At 47.2% G+C, this 17156-nt stretch overlaps 1 protein-coding gene and 1 long non-coding RNA gene across 2 annotated transcripts in view; one reads left to right on the forward strand and one right to left on the reverse strand.

Moving 5' to 3' along the window:
- LOC116988538 (interferon alpha-inducible protein 27-like protein 2A) overlaps nucleotides 1-17156 on the forward strand; it is a 59057-nt gene that overhangs the window by 31254 nt on the left and 10647 nt on the right. The window lies entirely within an intron of this gene.
- Nucleotides 835-7562, reverse strand: LOC116988543. Its single transcript, XR_004415981.1, has 3 exons — nucleotides 7552-7562; nucleotides 2634-2795; nucleotides 835-993 (listed from the first exon to the last, which is right to left on the reverse strand). It is a non-coding gene; the product is annotated as an uncharacterized LOC116988543 (long non-coding RNA).

The raw sequence follows: 17156 nt of genomic DNA on the forward strand, positions 1-17156 counted from the left end.
GGGGATGGTGCTTAGTCAGATTGGGGAGGGGAGAAGTTTGAGGCAGAGCCTACAAAGTAATCAGTGAATCAGTTAAGGTCAGGATATTGGTCTGAGGAGAAGCTATTTACTTGTACTCTGAGATCCTTCACCTCTACAACACTCCACATTGCCTTACTATTCATTGCCCTGGTACGACTTCCAAAAATGCAACACCTCACACTTATCTGAATTGATCTCCATTAGTCATTCCTCGGCCAACCTGCCCAGCTGATCAATATCCCGCAACAAGTTTATAACCATCTTCACTCCATATGTTACCACCTATTTTTGTGTCATCCACAAACTTACTAATCATATCTTGTACATTCTCATCCATGGCATTACATATCCATATCGTCCATATCCATACCTCTATTGTCCTCCCTTCTATTGTCTGCTTCTACACTTCACGGTGCCTCATAGCCAGGTATCTAGCATCATAAAGGACCAGTCTCATCCCAGTCATTCCTTCGTCTCCCCTCTGCCATGAGGCAAGAGGTACAGAAGTTTGAGGTACAGCCATCTGAGAGCAATCTTTCCTAATTTTCACCTGAGATAGGTGATCCATTGTTTGGAAACTATGCCCCTCAGTTCTAGAACATCTCCTGTGAGAAGAAACATCAGAACCTCTCAAAATATTATGTTCCCCATCCCAGTAAGCAGCCGGGGTGCAAGATTGCAACCTTCACGTGGTCCGCCCTGTTTCGACTAATGCGCACAATCAAATAAGATCAAATAGAACAAGTTGTCCTACAACTTTAGGCTGTGCATGCTACACGCAAGAGGAAGAAGTAAGCAGCCTGAACAGTTACAGATGAGTCAATGTAAGTTTTATTAATTTCAGAATTTAAGAACGGTAATTTGTTCAATTTTATTTAGGCCATTCTTCTCTTTAGATTGCGATCGCTGCACCAACTAATGCACCTCCAACCCCAACTGCTGTACTAGCAGCGGCAGACAGTCCTGCAGCTCCTAAAGAAAAGCAGGAAACAACAAATATGAATGAACTGTAAACAATTTGAGACACCCTGAAATTATTAACAACCGACACCTCATCCCTGAGCAGCATAGGTACAATGCCACCTGGCACTAACACATGAAGGCAGCATCTATCATTAAGGTTCCCCACCATCCAAGCCATGCCTTTTCTAACTGCTATCACTGGGCAGGAGGTATGGAACCATGAAGTCACACATCACCAGGTCCAGGAACAGTTTCTTTCCTGCATCTATCAGGTTCTTAAATCAGCCCGAATCCAAACTCAACAATGGAAATCTATTGAGGTTTGCACTACCATTGCAATTTTATGCACATTTTCTTTTTTGCTCCCACATAATATAGGACAATACAGGAACTGGCCTTTCAGCCCAAATGTTTGTGCCGAACATGATGCCGACCAAGTCTTATCTGTCTGCACATGATCCATTTCCCTCTATTCCCTGCATATCCATGTGCCTATGCAAAAGTCTCTTAAATGCCGAAGGGCCCAATCCTTGTGCTGTACTTTCTATATTCTATGATTCTCTGTACAGCTATTGTCTTCTCCATAATGAGTAGTGTGACCCTTCCCTTCTCTTTTGCATTCATTTTGTCCCATCTGAAATTTCTACGCACCCGCACATTAAGTTGCCAGTCCCGCTCTTCCATCAACCATATTTCTGTGGTTGCTATAACATCATAATTCCAAGTGCTGATCCATGCTCTATGCCCAAATGATTTACCTGTGGGGTCTGCTTCATTAACACAAACATAGTCGACTCTGCTAGCCTTTCCATGATTCCTAACCTGTCTCTGCTCTGCCCACTGGATTTGTTTGATAATCCTCTACGTTCCCCAGAATGCCTCCACAACTGCTGCACTAATCTTCCCTTCCACCTGCCAATTTTGTTTAAAAACCTTCTGAGGAGCACACATAAATCTCTTACTAGGATAACGGTTGCCTTCCATTTAGGTGCAATCCATCATTCTTGCTTAGGTCCCTCCGCCTCCAGAAGCAATCCCAATTATTTGCCTGCCCAAGCTCTTTAGCTAGGCACACATCCTGTCCACCTATTTAAACCCTCACAAGTGCAAGCAATCTTAAGATCACAAACAGAAAGATCCGGCTTTTAAATTTCAGTCTGCAGGACCTTATTCCTCTTTCTACCCAACCTCTAACTGTTGTTTCTCTCTCCCCTCATAATGTTCTCTACTGATCTGAGACTTCATATACCATGGAACCACAGTGGCACCAGACCACTCTGGAGTCTCATTCTCACCCAGAGAAGTGCCCGTCTGCTTTCTTCACTGATAACTCTTTCCCACTTCTGCAGACCAAGACTTTTCATTACCCTATTATGTACCGAAGCTCACACAGCCTACTGGCCTTAGCTGATGTTATTCAGAGGAATTGTTCTTCAAATGATCTTAATTTTATATTTATATTTACAGAAAAGCCAAAACAGATTTTATTTTTACGTTGGTGTAATTAAAATATACAGAATTAAATTCATTGCTATAAAGATACATTCTTGGTGTATTTAATATGAAAATGTTATTCCGCGCCATGTTCAGCACAAAGAATTTAAGCATGGAAGATTGAGAGATGCCCATTTCTCTTCACTGGACCTTACCAGCCGATTGAAGAATAGCCACCATGCTTCCAGCTGCAACACCTCCTCCACTGGCAGCAGCGGCAGCACTCATCATCTTTGCAGCGACAGAACCGGCCACTATCCCACCAGCGGTGAAGCCCACTGCCCCCAAAACAAAGGGGGCTGCAGCAATGAAAGCGGCTAAAGGAAGAAACATCCCCATTTGATCAGACTACATTAATGCAGGAGCTCAACACAAACCAAGAACACACAGGGATTTAGGTGGCACTATTTCTATGAAAGGTACATTCAAGCAATTTAATGATGGGTAAGATAGCACTCCACCCAACATGCACATTTACTGTAAGACACAAAATGCTGGAGTAACTCAGCGGGACAGGCAGCATCTCTGGAGAGAAGGAATGGGTGACCTTTCGGGTCGAGACCCTTCTTCAGACTTTGATTTATGCCAGCATCTGCAATTCTTTCCTGCGAATGCACTATTCACTTGAATATTATGGGAGATGTGCCACCAAACTACATTTTTGTGGTCACCTCAGTACCAAATCAAAGGGGCTGTGCTATGGGCACAAGTTGTAGCTGGTATAAAACTGAAGGGGAACATACACAGCACATCTGATCTCATTTTAGTATCTTACAGGACTTCCTCCCTCGGCTCAGCACAACCTCTAATGAAACCTGATCAAAAAAGTAGCAAGAAACTGCAGTGCAGAGACACTGAGGAGAAAGGGTTACATCTAAGATAGACACAAAATGTTGGAGTAACACAAGTGAGTCACTCCAGCATTAGCGGCTCCGTGCATCGAGCCCTATGACCCAGTGACCTTACGTGCAACCCCACTGGTGAATGCCGGAAGTTGGTGCATCATCATTTACCAGCGCAAAGTCTGAGAGATTCCGCTGAAACTCTATGTTGGTGGTGGAGGACGAAATTGCGGACGGGCTAGGCCACCATAAAAAACACTTTCAGCTGATACCCAGTAGGTTTTGCCGGCAGCCGGAGAAATGGTTCAAATCGTCCAACACAAAATAAAATTACATATCGCCTTGGGCCAAGATCGTACATTTTAGAGACTTGGTAGCTAGCTGTAAGATAGCACCAGCCCAGAAGAGTTTACACTACTCGCCTGTAAAGTGACTTAATTGGGGGAGCACACAAGGGAATTTATTTATTTAGCGAATGCAAAGTCCTTTAGCCAAGCAGTTGCCTCTTGATCTGCTGTATGAAGGGTGACATGTCCTCCTTTGAGTCTTTGTTGAGGCTTCAATTATGTGTTGCATTGTTTGCTGCTCTCCACAAGCACACCGTGGGGTTGGACTGCTGCCCCATTTGTGAAGGCTGGCCAAGCAGGGGCCATGTCCAGTCCTGAATCTATTCAGCGTCGTCCACTGTTTCCTTGGGAGATTGGTGCCAGGGACCGGTAGGGTGGGGTCTGACACCAGATGTTTATTTGGGATGTCCTTGGACTCCCATTCCTTTTTCCAAGCTGATTGGATGGTGAAATCAGCTGGTGGTGGGTTCTTCCAAATTGGTCGTCTAGATCAGTGGTTCTCAAATGGGGGTACGTGTACCCCTGGGGGTACGTGAAGGCACTCCAGGGGGTACGTGAGATTTTAAAATATAGGCCTACATATATGTAGGCCTATATTTTTGCGCTGGTTAGGGGGTACTTGGCTGAAAACATATTTCACAGGCAGTACATCACTGAAGAAAGGTTGAGAACCACTGGTCTAGATGGAAGTCGAGCAGTGGGTGGGTTGAAGATGTCCATGTGAATTGGCAGGTGAGGGGGAGTTTCTGGTCTTTTGGAGCATCCTTTGAGTGAGGACTACTCGCCGGATGTGTGGAGGGGCTATGTTGGATAGGACAGGGAGCCAGGGGAGTGGTGTTGAGCGGATTGTTCCTGTGATGATCCTCATTGTTGAGTTCAAGTGGGTGTCCACATGGTGTGTGTGGGATGACCTGGACCAAACAGGGGCACAATATTCGGCTGAAGAAAATGGAAGGGCTAGTGCTGAAATGCGCAGTGTGGGGGCTGCTGCCCCCCACTTTGAGCCAGCAAGCTTACAAGGGAATGATCCCAGGAGTGAGTGGGTCAACATAAGATGAGCGTTTGACGGCACTGGGCCTGTACTTGCAGGAGTTTGGAAGGTTGAGGGGGGGGGGGGGCCTCATTGAAACTTACCGAATAGTGAAAGTGTTTGGATAGAGTGGATGAGGAGAGAATGTTTCCACTAGTGGCAGAGTCCAGGACAAGAGGTCATAGCCTCAAAATTCCTTCAGCAAAGAAAATGAGGAGGAATTTCTTTAGTTAGAGGGTGGAGAATCAGTTGAATTCTTTCGCGCAGAAGGCTGTGGAGGCCAATAGATATTTTTAAGGTAGTCATAGATAGATTCTTGATTACTACTTATGACCTTATAACAAGCTGTATCTCCACCAAGTGAGAGTAAATAAACTAAACTAAAAATGAAATTCATGAAGAAAATAACTTATTTTGGGAAAAGAAGATGGAAAAACAATCTCGGCAACATAATAGTTTGGTTACTTTATGACGTTGAGGAGAAATGATAGCAGACGGAGGGGCAGGCACAGTATTAATTCCAAGCCGTCACATTTGGAATCTTGGTCTCCCCCACGTTTCCAGCAGCCCCGCAAAGTAGCGCGTACCAGGGCGGGGAGACTAACGCCACTGTCGGCAGTGAGACGGCAGCGAGACTACGCCTTAAGTAGATACCAAACGTTCTGCATAATTTCAGTACAGTCCTTTTCATACAGTACTTTCATTACGAAGTATTCATCGCTAATAAACATCCACTCTGACACTAAGGTTCAATCTTTACTGCAGGGAGTCAAAATCCTGTTTATTAGAAGTTCTTCAAACACATAATTTTAAATTACATTGTTTTATAAGTTTTTTCTGTCCCTCTATTTCTCTTTCCCTCTATAATTTTCTTTTTATTCTTGAATGAAAAGTACTTATACCAATTTAACCTTTCTTTGCAATCGGATTAACATTTACATAATTGTTCAGTCTGATTAGTTAAATATTTACAAAGTTGTTCAAAGTGCCCAATTTACCTTCACACTGCCATGCAGAAAATCGATAAGCAAGGCAGCTTTAATTATGCGTCTGAAGTACGGCCTCGCCCCGAAACATCAGCCATTCCTTCTCTCCAGAGATGTTGCCTGTACTATGTGAGGTCTGCCATATGATTCTACAGGGTTGTATGTACAGCAAAGCATTTGACTGTACCTGTACCTGCTCACACATGACTGTGCTGCCAGATTCAGGGACAATAAGATCATAAAATTTGCGGATGACACAACAGTGGTGGGACTCATCAGCGGAGATGACGAATCAATGTACAGGGAGGAAGTAAAACAACTAGTGGACTGGTGCGGCAACAACAATTTAGCATTAAATATCGACAAAACAAAGCAGATGATTGTCGACTTCAGGAGTGTAGGGGTTTTGCGTTTCCCTTTGCTCCACAAAAAGGATTCCCCTAGGTTCTAGACCTCGGAATTATGGTGGGATATGATAAAAAGGTTGAATTGACCAGAGTGTGCCGATGAGAGAAAACAGAAACCAAGATGGACTCAAAGCAAGTCTAAAATTTACAGGCTTTATTAAACAATGAGAAATCGAATCTCACCAACACTACACAATACGTGGCTAAACTTATGCTTTAAACGAAGACTATGGACGGAAAACTATCGGGCACGTCGTGAAACTTACTTTAACACAATTTTACTTGCAAGCATACTCCCCCTTTACCTTTCTCCCCTCAACCTCCTATTTCGGGAACTTCACCAGGTCACCAGGATACTCACAGCTAAGTCGATGCAGGCCCACGAGCTGTCCAGCAGAGCAGGAAGAGAGCAGGAAGAGAGAAAGAGTTCTGGCTTGACTTCGGCTTTTATACCTGAGCTTCCTTTGAAACCCCCAGGTGGTCCTCTGGATAAAAGGGGTTCTTTTGATGTTTCCCAGTTTCGATCTGGCATGAACAATAGGCTTCCGATGATAAGGGGTTTGCTGATGTCATGATCCCTCAGCCTGATCGTTATCATCCCCGATGGTGATTGTGCTTCTGCTGGCCAGTTTACCACCGTCTGCTGAGGCTTGGTTCCTTCCTTTGTGTATCCAAGAGAATCTCGTTATCTCCGTCTCAGCCTTTCCTGTTCACACCGTTGTGTGATGTCCAAGTCCACAGGCCAGACGGGTTTGAAACTTGAAACTGATTCTTTCTGTGGATTGGGGGGGGGGGGGGGGGGGGGGTGGTTCCATTGCAGCCAGCAAATCTGTCTTTTAAAATATCCATGTCCTTATCCAAGTCCGGGTTTGCCCCAATAACTTACATGGTACTACGATACGTCCAGGCTTGCACGGACCGTGTCGATTGACAAAGTTAGTGGGCAATCCTCCAGCCTCAAGAGCTGTAAACACTCCTGGTGAGAAGGTGAAATTATGTACCCCGAAAGCCCCCTTAATCGCTAAACTAGGCCCTCGAAGCACATTAACTTACACTATACACCTTTTACTTTACATCAATCCCACAAACCATACAGTACCCTCACGACCATTCCCTGAAAATGCAGGGATTACAACTTATGTACAAAAACTATTGCACTAGAGTACAGACATTTTACAGTGATGGGGTGTCGTTACGGTGACGTCGGGCGGCTCGATTTACCAGCTGTTGTAATTTGGCCATCCTCCTCCGCCTTTTAAATTTGCAATTAATGCATAGCAAATACACCACAATTATCATCTGGCAGATGATCAGTACATGGGACACGATGCGGACCCATGCTGGTACTATGATCCAGGACTCCAGGTCCCACCAACTTGGAGACTTGATCTCTTCGATCTCCCTGGCGATATCCAGAGTCTTTTGTTCCAGGGAGAAGAAGTGTTTGTGCGACAACTCGACCGCCACCAGCAACTCTTTTAATTTTTCGTTCACTGGGGGAATATCATACCCAAAATGGGCAACATAGTTAAATAAGTCAGTTACATTTTCTCGTACCGAGAGGTGAACCGAAGAAGGTTCCGGGATGGGTAATATTCGCTGCTGTGCCACATGGACTTCTGCCCTGGGTTTAAAGCAGAAGCTGCTGTGCGGTATCGGGCACCACAGCTGTGATCCGTGCTGATACCGCTGCGCACTTGTGGTGACACAGTACGTCCCACTGCCTATATACGCCACCTGTGGAGGGACATGGTCTGCCGCCATCGCCTCCATGGTGCAGTTTATAGGCTGTGCCCCAACAGTCCTGAACCCACACTGAGGCCTAGCCTCAGCGCCCATGTGCTGGGGACACAGGATTACCTGTGCTCCCCGGCTCCGACAACCCAAAAGGTCAATGCCTGTCACAGCTTGCTCCCTCACTATGACATAGGGCGGGACCTTCCCGTAGCGAATATGCACCCCCCCCCACGAACAACTCCCACGTTCTCCACTCGGTACAGAGGAGCTGGTCGTGCCGAGGTTCCCATCACCGGGATTCTTACGACCACTCCCATTATGGTGTGATTGGATTTTCCGCAATCCACCGGTACCGGGTAGGCCTCGGAGGCCACACGAAGCTGACAAGGACTCAAAGTGCTGTTATAAGGGTGTAGCGCTGCTAGGTGCTGGTTGCTTATCCAGGAGGGGACCCGACCTTGCCTCAGGTCTTCCAGGTTTCTCCTCCCCTCCCCCAACAACCACGCACCATACAGCCCACACACCTCATTCTGTACAGCCTGATCGGACGCATTCCGGTCCTCTTTAATCAAAGCGTTTATCGTTTTTGCATGTGTCTCCAATTGTGCTATGATTTCTTTTAGATGTAGAGTCATTGCCACCTCTTCGTGCAGTCCCGATCCTACCACCGCATTTTCCTCCCCCAGAACCTTTCGTAACTGGCCCTTCAACTGATTGATCTGCAAGGCCAGTTCTACGTTGTCCATGCTATTAATAATAGACGTCCCCGTGTTAAATGCTGTAAACCCGTCGTTAACCACCCCTCGTCTTTGCCTACCGGACCCCAAAGTGAAATCCCCTCCCCCGCGGTACATCTCTTCTATGTCTATGTCCCCAAAATCCAGGTTGTGGAATTTCTGGAACATGTCTTTTAACAGGGCCTGATATAATAATTCCGTCTCGCAGGGGCACCATGCGGGTACTCCTCCGTGTCCCCGCGACGCGCCACGTACATCCGGAGGCACATCGTTGCCATCATCCATACGGCGGGGCTACTTATCTGGAAAACAAAGCAAAACACCTCCTTGCCTCCACAGAGCTATCTGCCTAATAATGGCATTTGGGGTTTTGTTTTGTCTGTTGTGGTCTACTTTTCCACAGCACATCCCTTTGATCCCGTACTGTCTGTCCCTGTACTCCCCTGTAGCTATACAAAACCCTATATCTAATTACGCTAACTACATCTACTTACACACAAACCAATGCTATATACAACGCCACCCGTCTCCGGGTGGCCAACTCATAACTGGTCCCCGTCACGCTGGGGCCACCCCTCTGGTGGGCCCACCCGTGCAGGCCAGAACTCCTCCTGTTGAGGGGCCTGACTGCCCCTCACCTCCCTTTGCACTACGGGGTTTCGAGATACCCCTACGTTCCCTGTGGAGACTGGGCTCCCTCCAGCCGCACTCCGTAGTGCCCTGTTTCGGCCACTCTCCTTTCCGGCCCTCCTGTGGCCGGCCCTAGCCCTAGGTTTAATTAGGGATGGGGACCACCTTGCTGGGGGTTTAGGGACCCTGTCACTCCTACGTCTGACCGGGGGTTCCCACACCAGAGGTGATACCTCCATCTCCTCTGCTTCTGCTAGTTCTGCCTCTCTTAGGCAATCTACGGTACCTGCCTGCGGAGGGCTGGAGTCAGCCTCCTTCTCCGCTGCTTCCAGTCCTCGCCCTGGAACACAGCCGGCTACTTCAGGCTGACTACCTGTGGACTCGCCTGGCTCCCCTACGGTTTCCACATCAACCCGGGTCTGTTCTTGATCTTTACCCCCATACGGTCCCTCTATCTTCCCCTGCCTGTAAATGGCTGCTGAGGCAGCCTTTAAAATGGGGTCTTGTGCCTGGACCATGGTCAGGTCTGGGGCCAAAACCACTCCCGCACTCTCCTTTTCTCGAGGCTGCTCCCTGGCTGCAGCTACCTGTCCTTCCTCATGGGGATCCCATGCTTTCCCACTCCTGGCTCCTTCCCTGGCCAAGCAATCCGCCCTCTGATTTCCCTCACCTCGTGGACTATAGGGCGCCCCACTAGATAGAGGGCATGTACGGGGGTTGTCCGTGTGGACAATGCTACTGGAAGCACCAATGTCCAGCAGGTAACTCCCGACCACATCCTGGACCTCCATCTTGACCCAGGGTCTCCCACATGGGGCATACTCTAATGGGCATAGGAATGTGGGCTGTTTCGCTGGCAGTCATAAAGGTGCCGGGGGTGCGGATACGGGCGCGCCCTGGCCTGTTGCCATGGCTACCTGTCCGGACCCTCCTGCCTTTGACTGCAAATAGGTAATTAGATCTTTTATATCTATTGTTACCGGGGTCCTATCCTCCACTGCTCTACTTGGGTTTCTGCACTCCCTCTTGTAGTGCCCGGGCTTCCCACACCCGTAGCACACCAGCCTCATCTCGGAAGAGGTCTGGCTGCCTTCCTGTTTCCACTGCCTCCCTTTGGGGGGTGCCGGTACTATTTTGTGCACCTTGCCCTTAAAGGGCTTCTCCTCACTTCTCTCTCCATTGCGGTATGCAAGGGTGAGCTTCCTGATCACCTCCGCCTCGTTAAGGTTTGGGTCAGCTGGGTCGAACCAGTGCTCGGCCTTTGCCCTAACTCGCGGGAGGCAATTCGCCACCAGAGTCTTCAGCCAGTGAGCTGTTCTCCCATCTAAATTCTGCCTATCTAAAGGCATCCCACACGCTCCCTCATACACTGCCCACAGCCTGTCTGCGAACATGTCCGGGGACTCAGCTACCTGCTGCTCCGTCTCCCCCACCCTGGTGAAAGGACTACCCTGATTCAACCCCATGGCCTCCAGAACCGCTGTCTGTGCCGCTACCCATGTTTCAGGTCTTCCCCCTTCCCTGGAGGTCACCGCCTTGCATAGGTATGAATCTAGGGTCATCAGTAGCAGCTTTACCCGTTCTACCTCATCGCAATCGTTTATGTCGGCTGCCTGCTGCACCTCCATAAAATGCAATGACGGGTCTCCCACCCTGGTTAACTTGGGAACCTGAGCCACCATCCCCCTCAGCACATGTGCCCCATGGGGAATGATGATATCACTCTCTATGGGCCCCCTATCTGCCTGCCCTACCGGGGGACCATATTTCCTTTGCCGTACCGGGCACATCTGCCCTACTCGGGGCTGTTGCCCATTTACCCCCGGCTCTCCCACCATGATCGGTAACCCCACCACCTTGTGGTGTGCTACACATGGCGCGGAAGCCGCTAACTGTGGGTGCTCTCCCGCCCCTCCTTGAGCCTGTCCCTCCCCGGACAACCCGAACAGCACCTGCCGACCCGGACCTATCCCCGGTGCCTCAGGAGGCGGTCTATTCCCTTTGCCCCTGGGGAATCATCTGCTGAGGGAAGCCCTCTGCCCCCGGGGGACCCCCCTGGTCCTACCAGGTGAACCCGTCCCCTAGTCTTGGACAGAGTCTCCTCCAGCTGCGCTATCCTTGCCTGGCAAGGCCCGTGATCACTATCCCCTAGCTCGCTACGGGCCACCCTGTATGCTGCTTGTATATCTTGGAACTTTCCCTCCAGCTCCCTGCACTTCTGTGTACTCTGAGCCAGGAGTTCCTGGGCGTTCCGTTCCCTCTCCTTTGCCTCTACCACCTGGCATTGGAGGAATTCCTGGGCATTTCTGTGGGACTCCCTCGCCTGCAAGATACACTGCCTGGCTTTACTGCATTCCTCAGATAGCCCTTCCCCTTCTCTAGCGCTTTCTTCAGCACTGGCCCTAGCTTCTCTCAGTTGCTCTTCCAGTCTATCTACCTGTCTCTGCATTTTTGCTACCTGCTGTGATAGGCACGCTAGCCAAACTGCCTTTTCCTGCCCTTTATTATACGCTTTGCTTTCCGTCCATTGAGCTGCAGCTCCTGCAGGCTGCTCTGCTCTCAACAGTGCTATCACCCTTTGTTTGGTGAGATTGATCTTTTTAAACAGATAAGAGGAGATTCTCTCCTCCATCTTGCTACGTTCTCTCACTCCCTCTGGCAAATCACATATCCCAAACCACCGAGGTCCTGCCATGGTCGCCATTCTGTAGGGGTTTTGCGTTTCCCTTTGCTCCACAAAAAGGATTCCCCTAGGTTCTAGACCTCGTAATTATGGTGGGATATGATAAAAAGGTTGAATTGACCAGAGTGTGCCGATGAGAGAAAACAGAAACCAAGATGGACTCAAAGCAAGTCTAAAATTTACAGGCTTTATTAAACAATGAGAAATCGAATCTCACCAACACTACACAATACGTGGCTAAACTTATGGTTTAAACTAAGACTATGGACGGAAAACTATCGGGCACGTCGTGAAACTTACTTTAACACAATTTTACTTGCAAGCATACTCCCCCTTTACCTTTCTCCCCTCAACCTCCTATTTCGGGAACTTCACCAGGTCACCAGGATACTCACAGCTAAGTCGATGCAGGCCCACGAGCTGTCCAGCAGAGCAGGAAGAGCAGGAAGAGAGCAGGAAGAGAGAAAGAGTTCTGGTTTGACCGGCTTTTATACCTGAGCTTCCTTTGAAACCCCCAGGTGGTCCTCTGGATAAAAGGGGTTCTTTTGATGTTTCCCAGTTTCGATCTGGCATGAACAATAGGCTTCCGATGATAAGGGGTTTGCTGATGTCATGATCCCTCAGCCTGATCGTTATCATCCCCGATGGTGATTATGCTTCTGCTGGCCTGTTTACCACCGTCTGCTGAGGCTTGGTTCCTTCCTTTGTGTATCCAAGAGAATCTCGTTATCTCCGTCTCAGCCTTTCCTGTTCACACCGTTGTGTGATGTCCAAGTCCACAGGCCAGACGGGTTTGAAACTTGAAACTGATTATTTCTGTGGATTGGGGGGGGGGGGGGGGGGGGGGGGGGTTCCATTGCAGCCAGCAAATCTGTCTTTTAAAATATCCATTTCCTTATCCAAGTCCGGATTTGCCCCAATAACTTACAGGAGGGCGCAGCCAAAACACACACCCCTCAACATCAGTGGCACCACAGTGGAGGGAGTGGAGAGCATAAAGTTCCTTGGAGTGCAAATTACAGACAGTCTCACCTGGTCCAGGAACAACACTGAGATTGTCAAACGGGCCCATCAGCGACTGCACTTCCTGAGGAAAATCAAACAGGCCTCACTTCCCACCAACATCCTCAGGACTTTTTACAGGGGCATGGTGGAGTCTGTACTCACGTACTGCATAAACACGTGGTACTCCAACTGCAACTGCTCAGACAGGAAGGCTCTACAGAGGGTAGTGAGGGTAGCAGAGAGGATCATTGGCGTCTCCCTACCCTCGGTACAAGAACTGTTCCAGAGCCGCTGTCTGAAAAAAGCTCTGAGAATAGCTAAGGACAAACTGCACCCCCTCCACACACACCTGGATCTCCTGCCAATGTTGCAGTGAAGGTGATAATGGGGGGAAAAATGACTATGTGGTTTACAAGATTAATTTTGGAGTATCCGCAGGAACAAAGAGAGGTTTAGTTTCCTGATGTGTGAGCCATGATAGGGACCTGTGAATCAGGCTTGTACATTCAAGTCACACTTGAGCTTTGAATCCATTCTGAGAACTCAGTGGGGTACTGGTGATTCAATGCTGAATCTGACATCCCTCAAATAAGAAATTCAACCAAACTTCCCTCATGTCCATATAAATTATTCTCTTTGCTATGAATCAAAGAGTGCCAGGAGAGGGAGTAGATCTTGTTGTCCAGATGAATATACATACTCCTTATTCAATAACATTATCTGAAGAAGGGTCTTGACCCAAAATGTCACCAATTCCTTCTCTCCAGAGATGCTGCCTGTCCCACAGCTACTCCAGCATTTTGTGTCTATCTTTGACATTATAAGAAATTATGTGTTTGTGACCACATTATTGTTTGTTGAAGAGCACATGTTATAGTATACAATTACCTTGCATGATAAATGACAACAGTGGGGCAACGTAAGCGGGATAACGTAGAACTTCTGTGAATGGGCATAGATGGTCGGCATGGGCCTAAAGCCCTTTTACATGGTGTATCTCGTGGGGGAAAAAACTTTACCTTTAAACCGTTCTCCAAAGTATGTAAACGCAACTTCAAGGCAAGATTTATTTTAAATTGGTTATTTTTCTCTTCACAGTGACATGGTTCTTAAGGAAGTTCTTCTAATAGGCGCTGGTGCTGGTGAGTGGAATCAATAAGTAAACATTGTGGGAGCGGTTACGGTTGGCCTATTCATTGGCCTGGACCAGCTGACACTCGTAGAGTAGTTCCAGCCACAACTGCACATAGATCCTCTTATTTCTGAGGTTCTGGGGAATGGGTGGAATCCTTTACCATTACTGAACTGCTTCTATATTTTCACCGTTCAGTGACCATGGTTGCTCAGAACAAAAACGTCTTGCCCTCTGTCGGACGATGCTCTCTTCTTCCTGCAGTTCAGGATCAGCAGGAATATTTGGCAGATCTAGATTACTACGGGCGTTATTTGCGACATCATTTACGCATCACGATGCACGATGCAACATCATTTACGCGTCACGATGCACGATGCAACATCATTTACGCTTCACGCAAATTACACCCAAGTGGGACAGGCCCTTTACATCGCGGAAAAAGGCCCTTTGACCCACCAAGGCCGCACTGACCATCAATCCCCGCTAATATATCGCTTAACATTGCTAATATATACCAAAATAAAAGATACAACATGCTCAAATGTATCACCTCTTATCTCAACATATGTGTAATTACGTAGCAAACTTAATACAGAATCCATTATTATTCCAGCCTTGTGGTCTTGGACGTATAAACAGTCATAAATACTGGGCCATGTCATTACAACACTTCACACGAATGCGACATTGAGAAAGACCAAATGACCTGTGACCAAATGGCCTGAGGGGCCCATTGCCTAATCAGACTTTTTAAGATATAACTTCTTTTCAATACAAGATTATCTAAGATACATTTAATATAAAATATACTATACTGCCAGCCCAAGAATCCATTTAGTCCACAATGTCCATACTAGTACTCTGGAAACCAGTCCCTTCAGCCCACAACACCCATACTAGCGCTCCAGAAAGCCCCCTCCCCCTCCCACTGACCCAACAGGTCCCACTTAGTCTAGTAATCTTATAGAGCAAGGGTTAGTGCTAAGAGCCTGAACCTCCTCTAAATGTTTATATTATAGAGACATTCACGAAGCTGTACTTGTTATCTCGCTTATGTTATATAATTTTCTTAGCCTTGTTAGTGTACTGAGAACAAGGGTTACTGCTTTTTGCTGGCTTTGCAATTTAATAGGAGAAGGTGAAGAGCTTATCTTAGTTTTAGCTGAATCCATTTTGTAAAGTTTAAATCTTTTAACTTCCACACAATATGTGTGGGAAAATAAAATGATACTAAATAAGATTAAACCAACCTGATCTCCCGGAGGCTCAGCACTTCAACTCCCCCTCCCATTCGAAATCTGACTATTCTGTCCTGGGCCTCCTCCATGGCCAGATTCCCACCACAATTTGGAGGAGCAGCACCTCATATTTAACTTGGGAAGTTTACACCCCAGCGGTATGAAAATTGACATCTCCAATTTCAGGTAGTCCTTGCTTTCTCCCTCCTTCCCCTCCCCTTCCCAGCTCTCCCACAGCCTACTGTCTCCGCATCTTCCTTTCTTCTACCCCTACCCCCACATGAGTCTGAAGAAGGGTCTCGACCTGAAACGTCACCTGTTCTTTCGCTCCATAGATGCTGCCTCACCCGCTGAGTTTATCCACCATTTTTGTCTACCTGCGACTAAATGAGATTAGTGCAAGTGGATACATTGGTTTGGGTGAGCTGAACAGTCAGAGCATAGAATTTTTATGAAACAATGGTTCTGAACTTAAAGAAAGGTAACTTTGAGGGTATGAGACGTGAATTGGCCAAGATTGACTGGCAATTAATTCTAAAAGGGTTGACGGTGGATATGCAATGGAAGACATTTAAAGACTGCATGGATGAACTACAAAAATTGTTCATCCCAGTTTGGCAAAAGAATAAATCAGGGAAGGTAGTGCATCCGTGGATAACAAGGGAAATCAGGGATAGTATCAAAGCGAAGGATGATGCGTACAAATTAGCCAGAAAAAGCAGCATACTGGAGGACTGGGAGAAATTCAGAGACCAGCAGAGGAGGACAAAGGGCTTAATTAGGAAAGGAAAAATAGATTATGAAAGAAAACTGGCAGGGAACATAAAAACTGACTGCAAAAGTTTTTATAGATATGTGAAAAGAAAGAGATTAGTTAAAACAAATGTAGGTCCCTTGCAGTCAGAAACAGGTGAGTTGATCATGGGGAACAAGGATATGGCGGACCAATTGAATAACTACTTTGGTTCCGTCTTCACTAAAGAAGACATAAATAATCTGCCGGAAATAGCAGGGGACCGCGGGTCAAAGGAGTTGGAGGAATTGAGTGAAATCCAGGTTAGCCGGGAAGTGGTGTTGGGTAAATTAAATGGATTAAAGGCCGATAAATCCCCAGGGCCAGATAGGCTGCATCCCAGAGTACTTAAGGAAGTAGCTCCAGAAATAGTGGATGCATTAGTAATAATCTTTCAAAACTCTTTAGATTCTGGAGTAGTTCCTGAGGATTGGCGGGTAGCAAACGTAACCCCACTTTTTAAGAAGGGAGGGAGAGAGAAAACGGGGAATTACAGACCAGTTAGTCTAACATCGGTAGTGGGGAAACTGCTAGAGTCAGTTATTAAAGATGGGATAGCAGCACATTTGGAAAGTGGTGAAATCATTGGACAAAGTCAGCATGGATTTACAAAAGGTAAATCATGTCTGACGAATCTTATAGAATTCTTCGAGGATGTAACTAGTAGCGTGGATAGGGGAGAACCAGTGGATGTGGTGTATCTGGACTTCCAGAAGGCTTTCGACAAGGTCCCACATAAGAGATTAGTTTACAAACTTAAAGCACACGGCATTGGGGGTTCAGTATTGATGTGGATAGAGAACTGGCTGGCAAACAGGAAGCAAAGAGTAGGAGTAAACGGGTCCTTTTCACAATGGCAGGCAGTGACTAGTGGGGTACCGCAAGGCTCAGTGCTGGGACCCCAGCTATTTACAATATATATTAATGATCTGGATGAGGGAATTGAAGGCAATATCTCCAAGTTTGCGGATGACACTAAGCTGGGGGGCAGTGTTAGCTGTGAGGAGGATGCTAGGAGACTGCAAGGTGACTTGGATAGGCTGGGTGAGTGGGCAAATGTTTGGCAGATGCAGTATAATGTGGATAAATGTGAGGTTCTCCATTTTGG

This window comes from Amblyraja radiata, chromosome 27 (assembly GCF_010909765.2).
Source record: "Amblyraja radiata isolate CabotCenter1 chromosome 27, sAmbRad1.1.pri, whole genome shotgun sequence".
NCBI lineage: Eukaryota > Metazoa > Chordata > Chondrichthyes > Rajiformes > Rajidae > Amblyraja > Amblyraja radiata.